Here is a 19813-nt window from a genome sequence, read left to right as displayed (position 1 = left end):
AAACGCCTGAAGGCCCACTGGTAAGTGCCTATCACGGCGAAGCCTTTCCAAGTAACTACATTTCACGTGCACAGGAAGGAAGGAAGATTGTCTTTAACGTACCGTCAACATCAAGGTCGTTAGAGACGGGGCACAAGGTCGTTTGTGTCGAGGATAGGGGAGGAAATCAGCCGTGCCCTTCCAAAGGATCCATCGCGGCATTAGCCTGTAGCGATTTAGGGAAATCAAATAAAACCTGAATTTGGTGGCCGGACGCGAGTTTGAACCATCGTCCTCCCGAATGCGAGTCCAGTGTGCTAACAACTGCGCCACGTTACTCGCTAATTTTACATAGAAATTTCGATAAGGAACAAGATCTCAAGCCCCTAAACAATAATTTACGGCAACACAGACAGACCTGTCTTTAGCGAACAAAATTTCACTGCACTACGTGCTTATGCTTTTAGACGAAATTTGGTTAAGAGTACAAGATGCCAATTTGTAATTATTTTAAGGTACTTAAGCTTACGTCTAAACACACCTCCGCATGCAGACATACTATCAGCCTTATAAACATAGTGTGCCTTAAGGCGCACTGACCGATCGAAAACACTAGGTACAAGTGTAAGGTCCTCGTACATTTTCTGCTGCTGTAAATAATTCATCTTTAGTACTGCGACAAAGATGAATGAGCGGACTGCATGAGTAGTGAGTAAGATCACCGACTTTATGTTTAAGTAATGTCTGAGGTTGACTTGCTAGTCAGGCATTCTTATTTAACGCATAGTAGCGAGCAGTTGAGTTCTTCAGAGAATGAGATCTGTTAATTCTGAATCTGTGAGAAGCTATCTGGAATATTTTATTATGGGGATGAAAACTCATTTATAATACCCGTTCTTCATACTGATAAATCTGATTTTGGAGTAATTTTAAAGGTAACGAAGGCATCCACAAGAATGAAATGTATGTTTGTCAGAAGTATTAATTGAAGGAAATCTTTGCACCTCAGGTAACTAACAACTTTTATGATTAGTGTTAACTTCATCTTTTTACTTTCATTATGTCACAAATTATGCAACTGATTGGGATGTCTGTAATTTTCGTAATATAATATTTTTTCAAAGTTTGTCTATAAGCACCCTTTATATCTGCTGATAATGTTTTTGTTGATATGGAATCTTTTTTGTCTGAACCATCGTTCGTTTCGTATATCCCACTATTTTGGTGAAGTCTAAAAGCAATGCGGACACAGATACGCAAGCGCCAAGGGGAGATGGCGCTACAGACTTACGCTGTACATTACTTTGATGCCAGCGCTGCTATGTTACGTGCCCCTTACATAAGCAGACCACTGTTTACTATTGCCCCTTGTTCTTAATTTCTGTCACGTGCACGCACAATCGTTCTAAATAGAAAATATCACAGTGCTTTCATGAATAGCACAACGACAGGAAGGCGTTTTCAGACGATTTTCTGGTCTTAAATGCATGTTTGATCCAGTAATACGAAGCATTTTGCCTAGTTAATCTAACTTTATTTTTGTTCTATTTTTCGAATAACCTAGAAGAGAAGTATGTTCTATATTCCAATCCACGCCAGGTTTAGGATTATAAACCAATTGTGTTTTGGGCTATATGGTCTTGAAAATTAGAGGTACACGTTTAGTTTTAGTCATTCTGCATAAAAGTTTTTAAAAGTTTTTCGTGATAGGCGCTGCCGCTTACGTACCTTAAGTTTGGATGTCGTGTTGCATAATTCTTTTTACTTTATCTTCTTATTGTTTGTCAGCTTCCCCATTCCGATTGTCTTCTTTCGGTTTCTATTTTTTTTTTCAGTCATCAGTTTTCTGATATCGTTGTTTTCGTTTCACAACTTCCGTGTTATGACAGTATGCCTTTAAAGGCAACGGCTGTAAAATGTTTCTGTACCTACCATGGAGTCGAATGAAAATCTCCTATATCGTTATTTTTGGCGATCGGAATCGAGTTTTATGCTTCACACTTCATTACGTAATAAACCTGTCCATGTACCTAGTACGAATATATGTATCTTACGCTTACAGATATAAAAGTAATACAAATCAATGTTCCTTCGATTTATTATCCCTTCACAAGTAACACATTACCTAGTAACATATGTATATGTGCATTCACTCTTGTACTAAGTGTTAACCTAGTTTCATATTGCATTTCCACATTAATTTAACACATAATCTGTAATAATGCTAGCCATTTACAGTTATATACCAATAGTTGTATGTTGCGGCACGAGAGTTACGATTAACAACACGATGCTATCTTGCCCGCAACTTTTATAAATATTTCGCGTCCCTTTCTGCGAATAATCCAAATCAAATGAAATGCTTTTGCCTTTGAACTGATGTAATGTTTTCAACTTTAATCATACTTTCAAGCAAGTTCTTCATACCATTTATCAGCGACGCAGCTGTGAGCAACAGCTCTGAACGTAACTCCAACCACGACTCTCTCTGCAGACTAGACTCGGTGAGAAACTAGTAGTGCTTGGGCATTTCAGACGTTAAAATCAAGGCAGTGCTCCCAACCATCGAAAAGACGCGCTCATCTTTGAAAATTTCTGAAGCCAATGACGAATAAAAATGTACATTATCACTACGTTATAACACCGAAGATAGCAGTGCTCTTTACGTGGCGCGTTGTAATCACAGACAGATTACTTTCAGTACCATTCGTTATAATTAAATGTCAGTTAATGACACATAGACAGTAAAAGCAGGATATCCTAAGACGAGAAATACGGTTGTTGAAAGTTGTGTGTTGACCTTCGGAGGAATGACAGTCGCAAAATCCAAAAATAACATATATACCTGGCTATTGGGGCACTGTGTTCATTGCACTATAAAATAATTAACAACATCTTTAGAAGATTACTAATTGTATAACAGAGAATAACATCAAAGACCTGCTTCCGTAAAAAAAATGTACAGAAAATGGTGTCAAAACTTCCTAGCAGTCACTCTTTTACATCTCGAGAACCCAGGAACCATTCGAAGTACTTCCTCCCAGAGTGCATCAACAGAAGATCAGTAAGCCTAAATAAATTGATCAAGAAGTTTCGATTAAGAACACACACTTTATTTTGGCAAACTGTGTAGACGCATTTTTTTCATCAGTTTCCGATTCAGGGAAGAACACTACTTCACCTAGCACAGAAGAAAATATACTTAAAGAGCGTGATATTTTACTGACAAAAAGAGGAATTTTGGTGTATCTCAGCAAATAATTTTATTTTCGTGTATGCAGAAATAGGAGGAACAAAGTTAGAACAGGTGGACGGTTTCAAGTACTTAGGATGCATATTCTCACAGGATGGCAACATAGTGAAAGAATTGGAAGCGAGGTGTGGCAAAGGTAATGCAGTGAGCGCTCAGCTACGATCTACTCTCTTCTGGAAGAAGGAAGTCAGTACCAAGACTAAGTTATCTGTGCACCGTTCAATCTTTCGACCAACTTTGTTGTATGGGAGCGAAAGCTGGGTGGATTCAGGTTACCTTATCAACAAGGTTGAGGTTACGGATATGAAAGTAGCTAGGATGATTGCAGGTACTAGTAGATGGGAACAATGGCAGGAGGGTGTCCACAATGAGGAAATCAAAGAAAAACTGGGAATGAACTCTATAGATGTAGCAGTCAGGACGAACAGGCTTAGATGGTGGGGTCATGTTACACGCATGGGAGAAGCATGGTTACCCAAGAGACTCATGGATTCAGCGGTAGAGGGTAGGAGGAGTCGGGGCAGACCGAGGAGAAGGTACCTGGATTCGGTTAAGGATGATTTTGAAGTAATAGGTTTAACATCAGAAGAGGCACCAATGTTAGCACTGAATAGGGGATCATGGAGGAACTGTATAAGGGGGGCTATGCTCCAGACTGAACGCTGAAAGGCGTAATCAGTCTTAAATGATGATGATGATGATGATGATGATGTATGCAGAATTTAATTATCATGGCAGAAGAACCCTTTACATTTCATATGTTACAGCTTGCTTGAGAGAAGCTAAGTTTAATTACCATGTTTTGCGGACTATAAGACACTGACGACTATAAGAAATACTTTAATTTTTCAGAACTTCTTTTAAAAAATAACGTTTTTATCATTTGTATTATTAGGTTGAAAATTCAGACAAAAAATTAATTTATGAAACCGAACAGACCTTTAAAATCCGTGGAAATCGCCAACTTCCACTCTTGGTCAAACTGCATTCAGTCTCTATTTGCACATTTAGTCTTCCTCATTTTTTTTTCAGTTCTTCTTTACCAGCCCGCCAGTCGCGAATGGGTTTTTCAGTTGGCGGAGGGCCGAAATGCCGCTCAGCTGCTCGTTTCCATGTCCTTATGTATATGCTATTACTTTAATTTAGAGCCCGCATAACATGAATACCTTATTTCAGTGCTGCCGACATATCCTTCTTCCAAGTTAGTGTCTTGATCTTCGCTGGGCTGCCGTTGCCACTCTCGCTAAGATTCCACAGAGCCTCCCTCATGCAGCATAAACAGTGAGAAGGACAAAGATGTAGTTAATTGGGCTACAGCCTATCAGAGAATAGCCGACACTATTGCACAAACTCTCCAAGGTTGGTTGGTTGGTTTGTGGGGCTTGAAGGGACCAGACTACAAAGGCCATCGGTCCCTAAGCAAGAAAAAGGCTCATATTAAATTCGTTATCATGACGGCTATTCCACCGTTAGCACATGGGCCAAAGCAACAAAAATTGTAGGAAAACACAAAGAATTAAAATTAAGTCACTCACAAAAGTAAAACGTCGCTACAGAATAGATAAAATCAAGAAAATGCAGCGCAAAATTATATAGAAAGAGATGTTCTTCGTATATTAAAGCCAAGGATTTCAAATCAAAGCCTATTTTTTGATCATTTAGTAGGATAATCTTTGGGACAACTGAAGATACGGTGACGGGTACTGAATAGGCTATCCCTGTCTCAACTTTGCAGCGCAGGCGAAATTAGCGGTGTACCTATTTCTGCCCTAAAAGTTTTCGTTGGTATTAACAATGTGACTTCCAGAAGACGCCTTGTCGGGGAGGCTTAATATGGTTGCGCGCTCATCACCCACCCACTACCGTGCGGTTGGACGGGGAGCCAACGCTGGGACTGTTCACAGTGGGTTGGCGGGGCTGTGCTTTCGATTTTGGCGTAGTAGGAGCTTCGGCTGGTGGACTGAACCTGTCGGACGGCCGATTTAATGCATATTATCTGTTGTACCACCAGAGGTGTATGAGTACTGTCAAAGTCACAGTTTGGATTTCTAAAAGGTTCTGATATTGAGAAGGCTATCTACACTTACAGTGAAAATGTGCTTAATTCATTAGACAAAAAATTGCAGGCAACTGGTATATTTTGTGATCTGTCAAAGGCATTTGACTGTGTAAATCACAATATCCTTTTAAGTAAACTAGAATATTATAGCGTAACAGGAAATGCTGCAAAATGGTTCAAATCTTATATCTCTGGCAGGAAACAAAGGGTGTTATTAGGAAAGAGACATGTATCAAGCTATCAAGCATCATCCAACTGGGAACTAATTGCATGTGGGGTCCCACAAGGTTCCATTTTGGGGCCCTTACTTTTCCTTGTGTATATCAATGACCTTTCATCAGTAATATTACCAGATGCCAAGTTTGTTTTGTTTGCCGATGATACAAACATTGCAATAAACAGCAAATCAAGTGTAGTCTTAGAAAGGTCGGCTAATAAAATATTTGTGGACATTAATCACTGGTTCCTAGCCAATTCTTTGTCACTAAACTTTGAAAAAACACACTACATGCAGTTCAGAACTTGTAAGGGGTGTCCCAAGAGTATATGTCTAACATACGATGACAAGAAGATAGAAGAAGTGGACAGTGTTAAATTCTTGGGATTACAGCTTGATAATAAATTCAACTGGGAGGAGCACACCACAGAACTGCTGAAGCGTCTTAACAAATCTCTGTTTGCAATGCGAATTTTGTTGGACATAGGGGATATAAAAATGAAAAAACTGGCATACTATGCTTACTTTCATTCCATAATGTCATATGGGATTATTTTTTGGGGTAATTCATCAAGCCAAGCTAAAGTTTTCCGGGCACAAAAACGTGCAGTAAGAATTATATGTGGTGTGAACTCAAGAACATCCTGCAGAAGCCTGTTTAGGGAACTAGGGATACTAACTACAGCTTCCCAATATATTTATTCCTTAATGAAATTTGTCATTAAAAATATATCACTTTTTCAAACCAACAGCTCAATTCATGGAATCAATACTAGAAATAAGAAGAATCTTCACAAGGATTTAAAGTCACTTAGTCTTGTACAAAAAGGTGTGCATTATTCAGGAACACACATTTTAATAACTTGCCAGCAGCCATAAAAAGCTTAACAACCAATGAAATTCAGTTTACGAGAAGCCTAAACAATTTATTGGTGGCCTACTCCTTCTACTCCATTGATGAATTTCTTAGTAAAACCAACTGATTTGTATATAATACAACATAACTTCTGCACAATTTCAGTGCAGTAATGTGTTCACTGAAAATTTGTGTGTGTGTGTGTGTGTGTGTGTGTGTGTGTGTGTGTGTGTGTGTGTAAGTATAATCTAACTTCTGCACCATTTCAGTGCAGTAATGTGTTTATTGTAAATAAGTATTACAGTAGTTGTATTACATGTTTATTACTATATAAATAAATAAAAAACTTTTTTGTTTTAAATTCAGTGCATTAGTATTTGTAAAATGACTCTTAGTGTTCATTAAAAAATGACGATCATTCCACTTGGGACCTGTGGAATGGTACATTAGCTTATTTGTTTTGGTTGTAAATATTTGTCATGTATTGTTGTTTTTCTGACATGTTCCACATCCTGGAGGACCTCCTCACTACGGATCAATTGAAATGAAAGTAAATTTAATCTAATCTAATCTTAGGTTGAAAGGCGACAGTTGCTGGTGGGTTGGCGATGCTAAGAAATGTGTCATATAAATAATCACAAGTCTTATTATTTGTGTTGAATGTCGATCAGTGTTTATGCAAGCTGTTTTGATGCTTCAAAGTAGACGACTGGTATCGCTAGGTTCAACATTTCCAACTCAGAATGGCTTATCCGCAAGCCTTACTACATACTGATCAGAATATGTTTCTCTGGTACCAGATATACTTTGTACAAGTATACTTTGTAGAAGATGTTGGCGATTTCGGTTAAATGTTGCTACATGAGTTCACTTTCAACATATTATGTGTACGGCGTGATATTACGTTCTAAAACATCGTGACGGTTTCGTCGACAGCTAATGAAACTGAACGGAATTGGTGAGAATGTCGTCGTTCCACAGTCACATCCGTACGAACCAAAACTACTGTAGACTGGGAGAAAGTACCAGCGGTTTTTGAACTCCAGTGTGCTCCGCAAACCAGAAAGGAGACAGAAGACCAGGAACAACATTTCAAGCGCACTATGTAACAAAACCGCCGACCATCCGACAGAGTTACACAACCGCCATTCTCCTCTGCGGTTTTCCGCGTTGCTGATTCGTAAGATGGACGGTTATTTTCCGGGAAAAGATGAGAGCGGGGTAAACAATGAGATGACAATGTTAGGCATCATGGAAGAGGCTGTCTATCGTAATTAGTAAGTTAGTGAAAATTCAGTGCGAAACGTAACGACATAAATTATTTGCAAGTGCGCCACTTTGGGACCCGTTCTTGAGATCAAAATAGTTTAGTAAATTTTTAAGTCAGTTTTACGAAATATTGTTCCTTTATTGAGTAAGTATTAAGTCACTGAATAATTACAAAAAACAGAAGGAAAACAACATTTACTCTTATTGAACACCAAATACAAATGCATTTAATTGCGTATTAGAAGCAATGTATTATTTATTTCATTTTAATCCATTACTTACTGTCACACCCTCATCTATTTGGATACAGTTACTTTCATAATTTTTGACCTGGTACACATATTATTTCTTGAGGGCCTATTTTATAGATAAGGTCGAGCTTCAATTCAATTTAGTAATCGCATTTTTAATCGCGGTGTCGCGCCAGTAAGGAGGAAAAACAGAAAATTACTGGAAATATTTTCACAAGGAACCGAATCGCCTCTTGTACATGCGAAGGTGGTCAGTATGTGAACATAACTAATACTACAGAAACGATGTTTCTTACAAGAGCAACGGCATTGCGTAATTCTTTTCTCGCTGCTGAGCCAGTCACTATCAAAATACGGATAACGTTACGTATATATCCTAAGAGTCATTGTTTGTGGGAGAATGTACTTTTTGTAGCAGCGCATATTAAGATTCCGTTGGAAGAAAGGTATCTAGGAATAAACACTTGTATGCCTGAATATCAGCTACTGTCAATTTACGTTCATGGGCCTCGTGCACGGTGGTTTAAGAGATTAAAGAATTTCCATAGAAAGTGTCTCGAAGAATTTCGTGTGATAACGGGTGTCAGTGAGCTGAGACCCTTCATCGTTAAGGCCAGTTAATTTTATTCGTGTGCCAGTGTGTTGCGTGTGGAGGGGTTTAGTCTGCAAGCTTGTACACATGTCTTCGGTATGCGGCTGATGTTTTTGACAGTTGTGTTGTGTATGATTGCCCAGCTGGACCCACACTCAGGAAGTGCCACACGTATCTGTTACAGTGAATACGGCAGTTGCATGATTTAAGTGTCTTAGTTTTGTTCTCACTATTTGTAACAATTTTCATGGTAGCTTTGCCTAGTACAGGGTTATTACAAATGATTGAAGCGATTTCACAGCTCTACAATAAGTTTATTATTTGAGATATTTTCACAATGCTTTGCGCACACATACAAAAACTCAAAAAGTTTTTTTAGGCATTCACAAATGTTCGATAGGTGCCCCTTTAGTGATTCGGCAGACATCAAGCCGATAATCAAGTTCCTCCCATACTCGGCGCAGCATGTCCCCATCAATGAGTTCGAAAGCATCGTTGATGCGAGCTCACAGTTCTGGCACGTTTCTTGGTAGAGGAGGTTTAAACACTGAATCTTTCACATAACCCCACAGAAAGAAATCGCATGGGGTTAAGTCGAGAGAGCGTGGAGGCCATGACATGAATTGCTGATCATGATGTCCACCACGACCGATCCATCGGTTTTCCAATCTCCTGTTTAAGAAATGCGGAACATCATGATGGAAGTGCGGTGGAGCACCATCCTGTTGAAAGATGAAGTCGGCGCTGTCGGTCTCCAGTTGTGGCACGAGCCAATTTTCCAGCATGTCCAGATACACGTGTTCAACAGTTTCTTCGCTCACTGCAGGCCGACCCGTTGATTTCCCCTTACAGAGGCATCCAGAAGCTTTAAACTGCGCGTACCATCGCCGAATTGAGTTAGCAGTTCGTGGATCTTTGTTGAACTTCGTCCTGAAGTGTCGTTGCACTGTTATGACTGACTGATGTGAGTGCATTTCAAGCACGACATAAGCTTTCTCGGCTCCTGTCGCCATTTTGTCTCACTGCGCTCTCGAGCGCTCTGGCGGCAGAAACCTGAAGTGCGGCTTCGGCCGAACAAAACTTTATGAGTTTTTCTACGTATCAGTAGTGTGTCGTGACCATATGTCAAGGAGTGGAGCTACAGTGAATTTATGAAATCGCTTCAATCATTTGTAATAGCCCTGTATTTTTGGGTGCATTTTGCTCAGGAAAGTGTGTCCTCAGGCATTATTGCTAGATATTTAGCTTAATCTACAGGCTGCACGGTGCGCTCCATAGTCCTGTTTCTAGATTACTCACTTGTTGTCTCTCGGCTTCTACCACAATCCTGTCCTGTTATGGGATCAGTTGCAGTTTTGAAGAACTATGTTTGACGAGCCGCCAATCCACCCATTTTTGCAGTTAGTTATGTTTTCATTGTCCGTTTTGTGTGTTTTGTTGTAGAAAATAACGTCCACATATAGTGCCAGTCCTCCGTCATATGTATCTGGTGTTAGAATATCTGGAGTGATGAGGCTGTAGACCATTGGGGACATGCACTGCTTGTTCTGCTCCTGCTGTGATCTAACAGCGTCATCTACTGCAACTCCGATATCTGTTTCTGTGTAGTTTTGGGACTGTTTTTAGAAGTGCAGGTTTGAATCCTTCTGTGATACTACTTAAAAAATAATTCACTGTTGTGATTCAACTGTGTTGATTCGTTTTCAAGTCAAAGCAGGTCTCACCCAGTCTTTTTGTTCTTTTTCCAAGTAACTTTTAAATACCACCTACCCCTGACAGTTTCACTATATGGATTTGAACCCTGGTATGTTCCAGTGTATACATATTTAAATACAATTTACAAATCTGCATGCACCATAAATTAAGTTTCATAATCAGTTTAACAACATTTGTACGGACACATTACTTACGTACTGCATACACTCGAGAAAATTAAAAAATAGAGATTGTGATTTCAGTTTTCTCAAGTGTATTTTATTCTATTGCTATGAGTACAGTCGATGGTATTTAGTTATAAAATTCGTTATCGAATGAGGGCTCCTCTAACAGTGTTCGTATCCGTTTCAAGATATTCCAGGAGAGTTACGTTTTTATTGCGGTTTGGCTTTTATTGCGCTGTCGACCATTAGAACTGGTCCTGTGACCTTAAATTTAATAACATGGCTCTCTGGGCTCGAGGAGCTGGCGTTGTGCCTCTCCCCCCCTCCCCCCCGCCCCCAACAATCGTAGTACCTTCCTTCTATCCGGTTAGCTGTTTTCTGTCCCAAGAATTTAACCTGCTCCACTCTCCTTACATTTTCATACAGAATTCGTTTTTGTCTGCATTTCGATGGTTTCTAGTATGTATCCTGGTAAGAGGTGGTGTAGTTGTAATTTTTTACTCTGTGTGGCATGCTTTCATTAATAGCTTTTTGCAGTGGTTTTATCAGTTCTTTATTGTGTCATTCAAGTTCTTCTTCACTATTGATTTTTCTTTGTGAGATGTTATCTGAAATTTTATTGAATTTTTCCCTAGCCACTAGATTGTGTATTTTGACTTTCATTTTCTTCTTCTAGGTTTCGTACGTTTCACCTGGCTCTGTACCGATTACCAGGCTTATAAGGTCGCTGGCGACTGAGTGACCTAATCCACAATCGCAACAGAGCTGAGCCTCACCTTGAACCGCCGCACTGCCTGCCTAACATCTCGTGTATCGAAGCTGCTGACATGAATAATATACAAAGAAACGCGAAAAAAACGAGACCATGTTAAGTGACAATCAATTCGGTTTTCGGAAAGGTTAACGCACCAGAGAGGCAGATCTGACTTTGCGATTGATAGTGGAAACTAAACTTAAGAAAAAAAAATCTAGACGCTTTCGTAGGATTTGTCGATCATGAAAAAGCATTGGAGAATGTGGAATGGCGCAATATGTTCCTAATTTTAAGGAAGCTGTACGGGAAGTTGGGTAATACACAATTCGCACAAAAACCAAGAAGGTAGGCCCACACTAAGAATGAAAGACGAGAACGAAGCGCGAGGATTAAAAAGGGTGTAATACAGGGATGCAGTCTTTCGCCCCTACTGTTCAATCCATACATCGAAGAAGCAATGACGAAAATAAAAGAACTTTTCAAGAGCGGTGTTATAGTTGCGAGCGAAAAACTGTATGATAAGATTCAAAGATGACATTGCTATGCTCAGTGAAAGTGAAGAAGAACTAGAGGACTTGTCGAATGGAATAAACAGTCTAATGAGCAAGGGAGTGTGTTGCATCTTCTCCTCTGGCCACGCCCTGTCATAGACACTTCATATATTTTCTTATTCCGTTTTTAAATGACGGTATTTCGCTTTTGATGTACTGCAGTCTGTTTCTGAAATTACAGAGACTGAGGTTTTTCCAAATGTAAAAACACTGAGTGGCGGAAAACATTTCGCATCTTCTCCTCTGGCCACGCCCTGTCATAGACACTTCATATATTTTCTTATTCCGTTTTTAAATGACGGTATTCGCTTTTGATGTACTGCAGTCTGTTTCTGAAATTACAGAGACTGAGGTTTTTCCAAATGTAAAAACACTGAGTGGCGGAAAACATTTCGACTGGAATTTAAGAGCGTTACAACCGGTAAAAACTAGGCAACACCTGTTCAATCGTTTATTTGCTACGTTATTATGAAATTTCTGGAATACATTCGTCTACGTAACTCATTAAGTGATCAATTCTGCAAGATCACATGTTAAAATACGCACGAGATAAGCCGTTGCAAATAATAACCGCTGTAACCGCCAGAATGTTGAATGCAAGCATACAAAGGGGCATGCAGTGTGTTGTGCAGATGCCGGATGTAAGTTTGTGGGATGGATCTCTGTGCCTGTTGCACTTGGTCGATCGATGCAGGGCCGGTTAATGCTCATTGAGGATGAAGCTAGAGTTGTCCTCGATGATGTCCCATTTTTGCTCCGTAGGTGATAGGATATAAGATGAACATCAACAAAAGCAAAACGAGGATAATGGAATGTAGTCGAATTAAGTCGGGTGATGTTGAGGGTATTAGATTAGGAAATGAGACACTTAAAGTAGTAAAGGAGTTTTGCTATTTGGGGAGCAAAATAACTGATGATGGTCGAAGTAGAGAGGATATAAAATGTAGACTGGCAATGGCAAGGAAAGCGTTTCTGAAGAAGAGAAATTTGTTAACATCGAGTATAGATTTAAGTGTTAGGAAGTCATTTCTGGAAGTATTTGTATGGAGTGTAGCCATGTATGGAAGTGAAACATGGACGGTAAATAGTTTGGACAAGAAGAGAATAGAAGCTTTCGAAATGTGGTGCTACAGAAGAATGCTGAAGATTAGATGGGTAGATCACATAACTAATGAGGAAGTATTGAATAGGATTGGGGAGAAGAGAAGTTTGTGGCACAACTTGACCAGAAGAAGAGATCGGTTGGTAGGACATGTTCTGAGGCATCAAGGGATCACCAATTTAGTATTGGAGGGCAGCGTGGAGGGTAAAAATCGTAGGGGGAGACCAAGAGATGAATACACTAAGCAGATTCAGAAGGATGTAGGTTGCAGAAGGTACTGGGAGATGAAGAAACTTGCACAGGATAGAGTAGCATGGAGAGCTGCATCAAACCAGTCTCAGGACTGAAGACCACAACAACAACAACAGGTGATAGGTCTGGTGATCGAGCAGAACAAGGCCCCATGTTGACCCCTCAAGAGCATGTTGGGTTACAACTGAGCGAACGTTATCCTGCTGGAAAATACTCCCTGGAATGCTGTTCATGAATGGCGGTACGAAAGATCGAATCACCAGATTCACGTACAGATTTGCAGTCAGGGTGCGTGGGATGGCCACGAGAGTGTTCCTGCTGTCATACGAAATCGCACCCCACACCATACCTCCAGGTGTAGGTTCAGTGCGTCCAGCACACTGACAAGCTGGTTGCAGACGTTCACCTGCCCCCCTCCTAACCAACACACAGCCGTCACTGACACAGAGGCAGAGTCAGTTTTCATCAGAAAACACAACCGACCCCCGTCCTGATCTCCAACGAGCTATCGCTGGACGCCACTGAAGTCGCAAATGGTGTTGGTTCGTGGTCAGTGGAATGCACCGTACAGAGCGTCTGGCTCGGAGCTGTCCTTGAAGCAATCGATTTGTAACACTTCGTTGTGTCACTGTGATGGCAACTGCTGCCCAAATTGCTGCTACAGGTGCAGTATGATGCATCAAAGCCATACGCTGAACATAGTGAAACGTCCCCTTAGAACAATTTATACAAGACTATGTTTAAACTCACACACAATGTTTTTAGCGCAACGCAATCTGACTATCAAAGATCCCTGCAAAAGAATGGCCCTGAGTAACATTAAACTATACCTTTCAGAAATCACTTACCTCACAAAAATCTTCATTACTCGAACTACTGCAATACAGCGAGCGCCACTACTGCCAGCTAAATAAAAGATTGAAACTACGGAAGGCACTAACTACTGATAGGGATAGTTAGCAAATGAAAGATATTAATAGAGAACAAACAATGTATTTACCTTAATAGTCATAATATATATAGCAGTTCATGACAAATTACAAAACTCCGCCATCTCTCTCCTCACATCCACCACCGCTGGCGGCTCACCTCCAACTGCGCAACGCTACGCGCTGTTCACATCCAGCTGCCGCTGCCCAACACTACAATGGCAGACAACAATGCAAACTAGCCACAGACTGCACACAGCACAGCCAGTGATTTTCATATAGAGCGCTACGTGGCATTACCAATATAAAAATCTAAACAGCCTACTTACATAACCCCCATGCTCCCCACAAAAAATTTTACAAAATATTTTTGGGCAGTGGCCAATAATGATTTGATAAAATTTTTCATAATTACAATAACAACGAAATCAAATGCACACACTTATTTATACAATGTTGGTCAAAAGCTAAAATTTTCTCACAGTCCATAAAGACAGTCCAGATTGTTCATCATAATAGTAATTACAGTTTTTTTTCACAAAGTCTCATTAGTAAAAGAAAGTGCACACAGAAGTAGTGGATTTCCATGCAGTCTTGAAGAAGTAGTGTTGTCCTTCCAACGGGAAGACAGTGCTGACTCTTGACATGCTGACAGGTAATGGGCCACAACAGAGCAAACGCACAGCAGAGTCATTCGACGTTTTGAAGAAGATTGGTAGGTAGGTCATCACAAAGTAGACCCACTGCAGTCCTGGTAGAGAGTACTGGTGGGCCACCAGAGGTGCAAACAATGTATTTACCTTAATAGTCATAATATATATAGCAGTTCATGACAAATTACAAAACTCCGTCATCTCTCTCCTCACATCCACCACTACTGGCGGCTCACCTCCAACTGCGCAACGCTACGCGCTGTTCACATCCAGCTGCCGCTGCCCAACACTACAATGGCAGACAACAATGCAAACTAGCCACAGACTGCGCACAGCACAGCCAGTGATTTTCATATAGAGCGCTACGTAACGTTGCCAATAAGAAAACATAAACAGCCTACTTACATAATGAAAACATAAACAGCCTAGTTACATAAAGAAAACATAAACAGCCTACTTACAATAGTGGTCTTCCTTCTCGGTAGTACCACGCGTCCGTCTGGGGCACGGTCTCCCTGCGACGGTACATTCCTCCGACAGTCGCTGCCAGCAATCATGTACAGCGACTACATTATCCCCAAGTCTTTCTGCAGTATCGCAGAAGGAACGTCCAGTTTCTCGTAGTCCTATTACACGACCTCGTTCAAATTCACTGAGGTGTTGATAGCGGCTTCTTTCTTCTTCTTCTTCTGTAGTGGTCAATCCAAAGATTGGTTTGCAACAGCTACAATGGCAGCTTGTCTCCATTCTGTGCGTCTTTCAGCTTTTCTCTTCATTTCTTTATAGGTGTTACATCCCACATCTTTCACGATTTGATCCATGTACCTCAGCCGTGGTCTTCATCTTGGTCTTTTTCCCTCGACATATCCCTCTATGATTGTGTTCAGGAGTCATTTATGTCTTAATATATGGCCTGTAAATTGCAATCTCCTTTTAACAATGAAACTCCAGAAGCTTCTCTTCTCACCTACTCTTTCCACAACCACTTCGTTTGTGACCTTGTCGGTACATTTTATTTTGAGCAAGCGTCTATAGCATCACATTTCAAAAGAATTTAGCTTCTGGTCTTCCTCTGTCCCGAGAGTCTATGTTTCACACCCATAGCATGCCACACTCCAAACATATGATTTCAAAAATCTTTCCCTGATTTCAAGGCTGATGCTCTTGGATGTTAAGATGTTTTTCTTCTCGTTAAAAGCAGCCTTTGCTTGAGCAATTGTGCTTCTCACTTCTGCCTTGCTCCTTCCATCCCTGGTAATATTACTGCCCAGATAAGTAAATTTATCAACTTGTTCAAGCAATTTATTGCCTACATGAACTTGGACTTTCAATTGATCTTTTTCGTCACATGCCATTACTTTTGTTTTTACTTTATTATTTCTCATATTTTATTCTTCCCCCATAACTTTATCCATTGTATTCAGTAGGACTAGAAGACCTTCTTCACTTTCAGTTAGGACTGCTATATTATCGGCATATCTTATCAAATCTATTCGTTGGCCATGGATTACTACACCTGTCTGTGAATTTTCCCTTACTTTTTTCAGCGCCTCTTCAATGTATAGGTTAAAGATAACGGCACAGTGCGCAACCTTGTGGGACACCTTTCCATATCTGCACTACTTCTTGTTTTGTCCGTCCACGGATAACTGCTGTCTCGTTTTTGTACAGGTTCCATATCATTTTTCTATCTTTATAGTCTATTCCTACTTTTTTGAGTACCTCAAACATCTTGTCCATTTAACATTATCAACGGCTATCTCTACTTCTACGAAAGCTATGTATGTTGTCAGGTTCTTATCTAGTCGTTTTTCTATTATTAGTCTTAGAGCAAATATTACTTCTATGGTTCCTCTATCTTTCCGGAATCCAAACTGGTCTTCGGAGAGTGTAGCTTCGACTTTTTGTTCTATGCGTTTTAGGACAACTGAGGTTACTATTTTAGAGGCGTGAGTAACTAGGCTGTGCGTCCTATAATTTTCACATCTCGTAGCATTTGCCTTCTTTGGAATGGGGATCATAATGTTTTTCCCAAAGTCTATAGGAATTTTAACCTGCTGCTCGTACATGTTGAAAACAAGATTATACAACTCCTGATTCAGTTTTGCTCCTCCAGATTTCAGACGTTCAGCTGGGACATTGTCTGTACCAGGCGATTTGTTGTTTTTCAATTTTTTCAGAGCTAGTTTAAACTCTTCCTTTAATATAGGTTCACCTACGTCGTGTGCATCTACTTCTGTTTCTTCTTCCACGATGTCTTCAGACAGTTCTGGTCCGCTGTACGGCTTCTTCGTCGAAAGCATTCTTGACCAACATCAACTCAAAGAAAACTAACGTTCACGACCGTTACGGCCTTTATTTAAAGCAAACCTGATTTGTGTCCTCAAATGGCAGAGGGCGGGTGTCAGTGGAATGCACCCTAAGGGACTTATGGCTCGGAGCTGTCCTTGAAGTAATCGGTTTGTAACAGTTCGTTGTGTCACTGTGTGCCAACTGCTGCTCAGATCACTGCTGCAGATGCAGTACGATGCGCCACCAAACATTACTGTATATATACTAAGATGGTATCTGTTCTTTCATACATGTCCGAAAGAACAGGTACCATCTTAGTATATACACTCCTGGAAATGGAAAAAAGAACACATTGACACCGGTGTGTCAGACCCACCATACTTGCTCCGGACACTGCGAGAGGGCTGTACAAGCAATGATCACACGCACGGCACAGCGGACACACCAGGAACCGCGGTGTTGGCCGTCGAATGGCGCTAGCTGCGCAGCATTTGTGCACCGCCGCCGTCAGTGTCAGCCAGTTTGCCGTGGCATACGGAGTTCCATCGCAGTCTTTAACACTGGTAGCATGCCGCGACAGCGTGGACGTGAACCGTATGTGCAGTTGACGGACTTTGAGCGAGGGCGTATAGTGGGCATGCGGGAGGCCGGGTGGACGTACCGCCGAATTGCTCAACACGTGGGGCGTGAGGTCTCCACAGTACATCGATGTTGTCGCCAGTGGTCGGCGGAAGGTGCACGTGCCCGTCGACCTGGGACCGGACCGCAGCGACGCACGGATGCACGCCAAGACCGTAGGATCCTACGCAGTGCCGTAGGGGACCGCACCGCCACTTCCCAGCAAATTAGGGACACTGTTGCTCCTGGGGTATCGGCGAGGACCATTCGCAACCGTCTCCATGAAGCTGGGCTACGGTCCCGCACACCGTTAGGCCGTCTTCCGCTCACGCCCCAACATCGTGCAGCCCGCCTCCAGTGGTGCCGCGACAGGCGTGAATGGAGGGACGAATGGAGACGTGTCGTCTTCAGCGATGAGAGTCGCTTCTGCCTTGGTGCCAATGATGGTCGTATGCGTGTTTGGCGCCGTGCAGGTGAGCGCCACAATCAGGACTGCATACGACCGAGGCACACGGGGCCAACACCCGGCATCATGGTGTGGGGAGCGATCTCCTACACTGGCCGTACACCACTGGTGATCGTCGAGGGGAAACTGAATAGTGCACGGTACATCCAAACCGTCATCGGACCCATCGTTCTACCATTCCTAGACCGGCAAGGGAACTTGCTGTTCCAACAGGACAATGCACGTCCGCATGTATCCCGTGCCACCCAACGTGCTGTAGAAGGTGTAAGTCAACTACCCTGGCCAGCAAGATCTCCGGATCTGTCCCCCATTGAGCATGTTTGGGACTGGATGAAGCGTCGTCTCACGCGGTCTGCACGTCCAGCACGAACGCTGGTCCAACTGAGGCGCCAGGTGGAAATGGCATGGCAAGCCGTTCCACAGGACTACATCCAGCATCTCTACGATCGTCTCCATGGGAGAATAGCAGCCTGCATTGCTGCGAAAGGTGGATATACACTGTACTAGTGCCGACATTGTGCATGCTCTGTTGCCTGTGTCTATGTGCCTGTGGTTCTGTCAGTGTGATCATGTGATGTATCTGACCCCAGGAATGTGTCAATAAAGTTTCCCCTTCCTGGGACAATGAATTCACGGTGTTCTTATTTCAATTTCCAGGAGTGTATATAGTTACGGCTCACCGTCCACTTTACCATCTTCTTCTTCTGTGCGAATGCACAAAAACAGAGCCAGAACTCTTACGGAAATCGGCAACGCGCCGCGAGTAATGAGTATAATGGGCGGGGGCACTACGTTAAGAATGTGGGTTTCTAGTATGTATCCTGGTAAGAGGTGGCAGAGTTGTAATTTTTTACTGTGTGTGTGGAATGCTTGAATTAATATCTTTTTGCAGTGTTTCTATCAGTTCCTTATTGTATCATTCAAATTCATCTTCATTATTGATTTTCCTTTGTGGGATGTCGTGCGGGGCAATACGTTGAGAATGTGGGTTTCGCGGGAGGCGTGTCAGAGATAAATCCCTGCAGTCGCGCTATCCTCTGTGTCCTCGGTGGCTCAGATGGGTAGAGCGTCTGCCCTGTACGCAGGAGGTCCCGGGTTCGAGTCCCGGTCGGGGCACACATTTTCGTCTGTCCCCGTTGACGTTTGTCAATGCCTGTAAGCAGCTAAGGGTGTTCATTTCATTGTAAACATGACTGTCTTCCCTCTCGCTAGTGCCATGTGGCGATCCGGAGACCGGTCTTCTTGCGATCACCATTGCCAGCAATCACGTACAGTGGTTATATTGCTGCCCAGTCTTTCTGCAATATCGCAGAAGGAACATCCAGCTTTTCGTAGCCCTATTACACGATCTCGTTCAAACTCAGTGCGGTGTTGATGACGGCGTGTTTGTCACCTTAAAGGCATTCTTGACTGACATCAGCTCACCACGTCCAATCTCAAAGGTAACTAACGTTCACGAACGTTTCAGCCTGTATTTAAAGCAATCCTGATTTGCATGCTCATAGTGGTGCTACTAGGGCCACTCTTACGTGCCTGAAGTGAATAGATTCTTTCAGATGTAGAAATACGACTACCAGCTGTCGTTTGTGTCGAACAACTCTTCCTTGGTTTTGCAACTTTTTTACTCAGTGAACATTTTGAAACTAAGGAAAAATTGCATTTTCAAGACCAGTTAAATACTGAAGACCTTAAAGAAACTCAATTTTTTCATTTTTATTACTTGTACCATGGTATAATACCATCTGTTTCATGGTACAAGATGGTGCGTGACCGACGAAGTATGGCTTGGTTGTCCACATGTTAGATAAACAGGTATATACAGCATTTGACTCATCATAAA

At 41.8% G+C, this 19813-nt stretch overlaps 1 non-coding gene across 1 annotated transcript; it reads left to right on the top strand.

Annotated features, from left to right (window-relative positions):
- The first annotated feature begins 19015 nt into the window (after positions 1 to 19015).
- On the top strand, positions 19016 to 19089 carry Trnat-ugu (transfer RNA threonine (anticodon UGU)). Its single transcript has one exon. It is a non-coding gene; the product is annotated as a tRNA-Thr (tRNA).
- The last annotated feature ends 724 nt before the right edge of the window (positions 19090 to 19813 follow it).

The sequence above is a fragment of the Schistocerca cancellata genome, chromosome 1 (genome assembly GCF_023864275.1).
Source record: "Schistocerca cancellata isolate TAMUIC-IGC-003103 chromosome 1, iqSchCanc2.1, whole genome shotgun sequence".
Taxonomy (NCBI): Eukaryota; Metazoa; Arthropoda; class Insecta; order Orthoptera; family Acrididae; genus Schistocerca; species Schistocerca cancellata.
The sequence above is the reverse complement of the archived record's forward strand: the minus strand, read 5'-3'. Positions and strand labels throughout refer to the sequence as shown.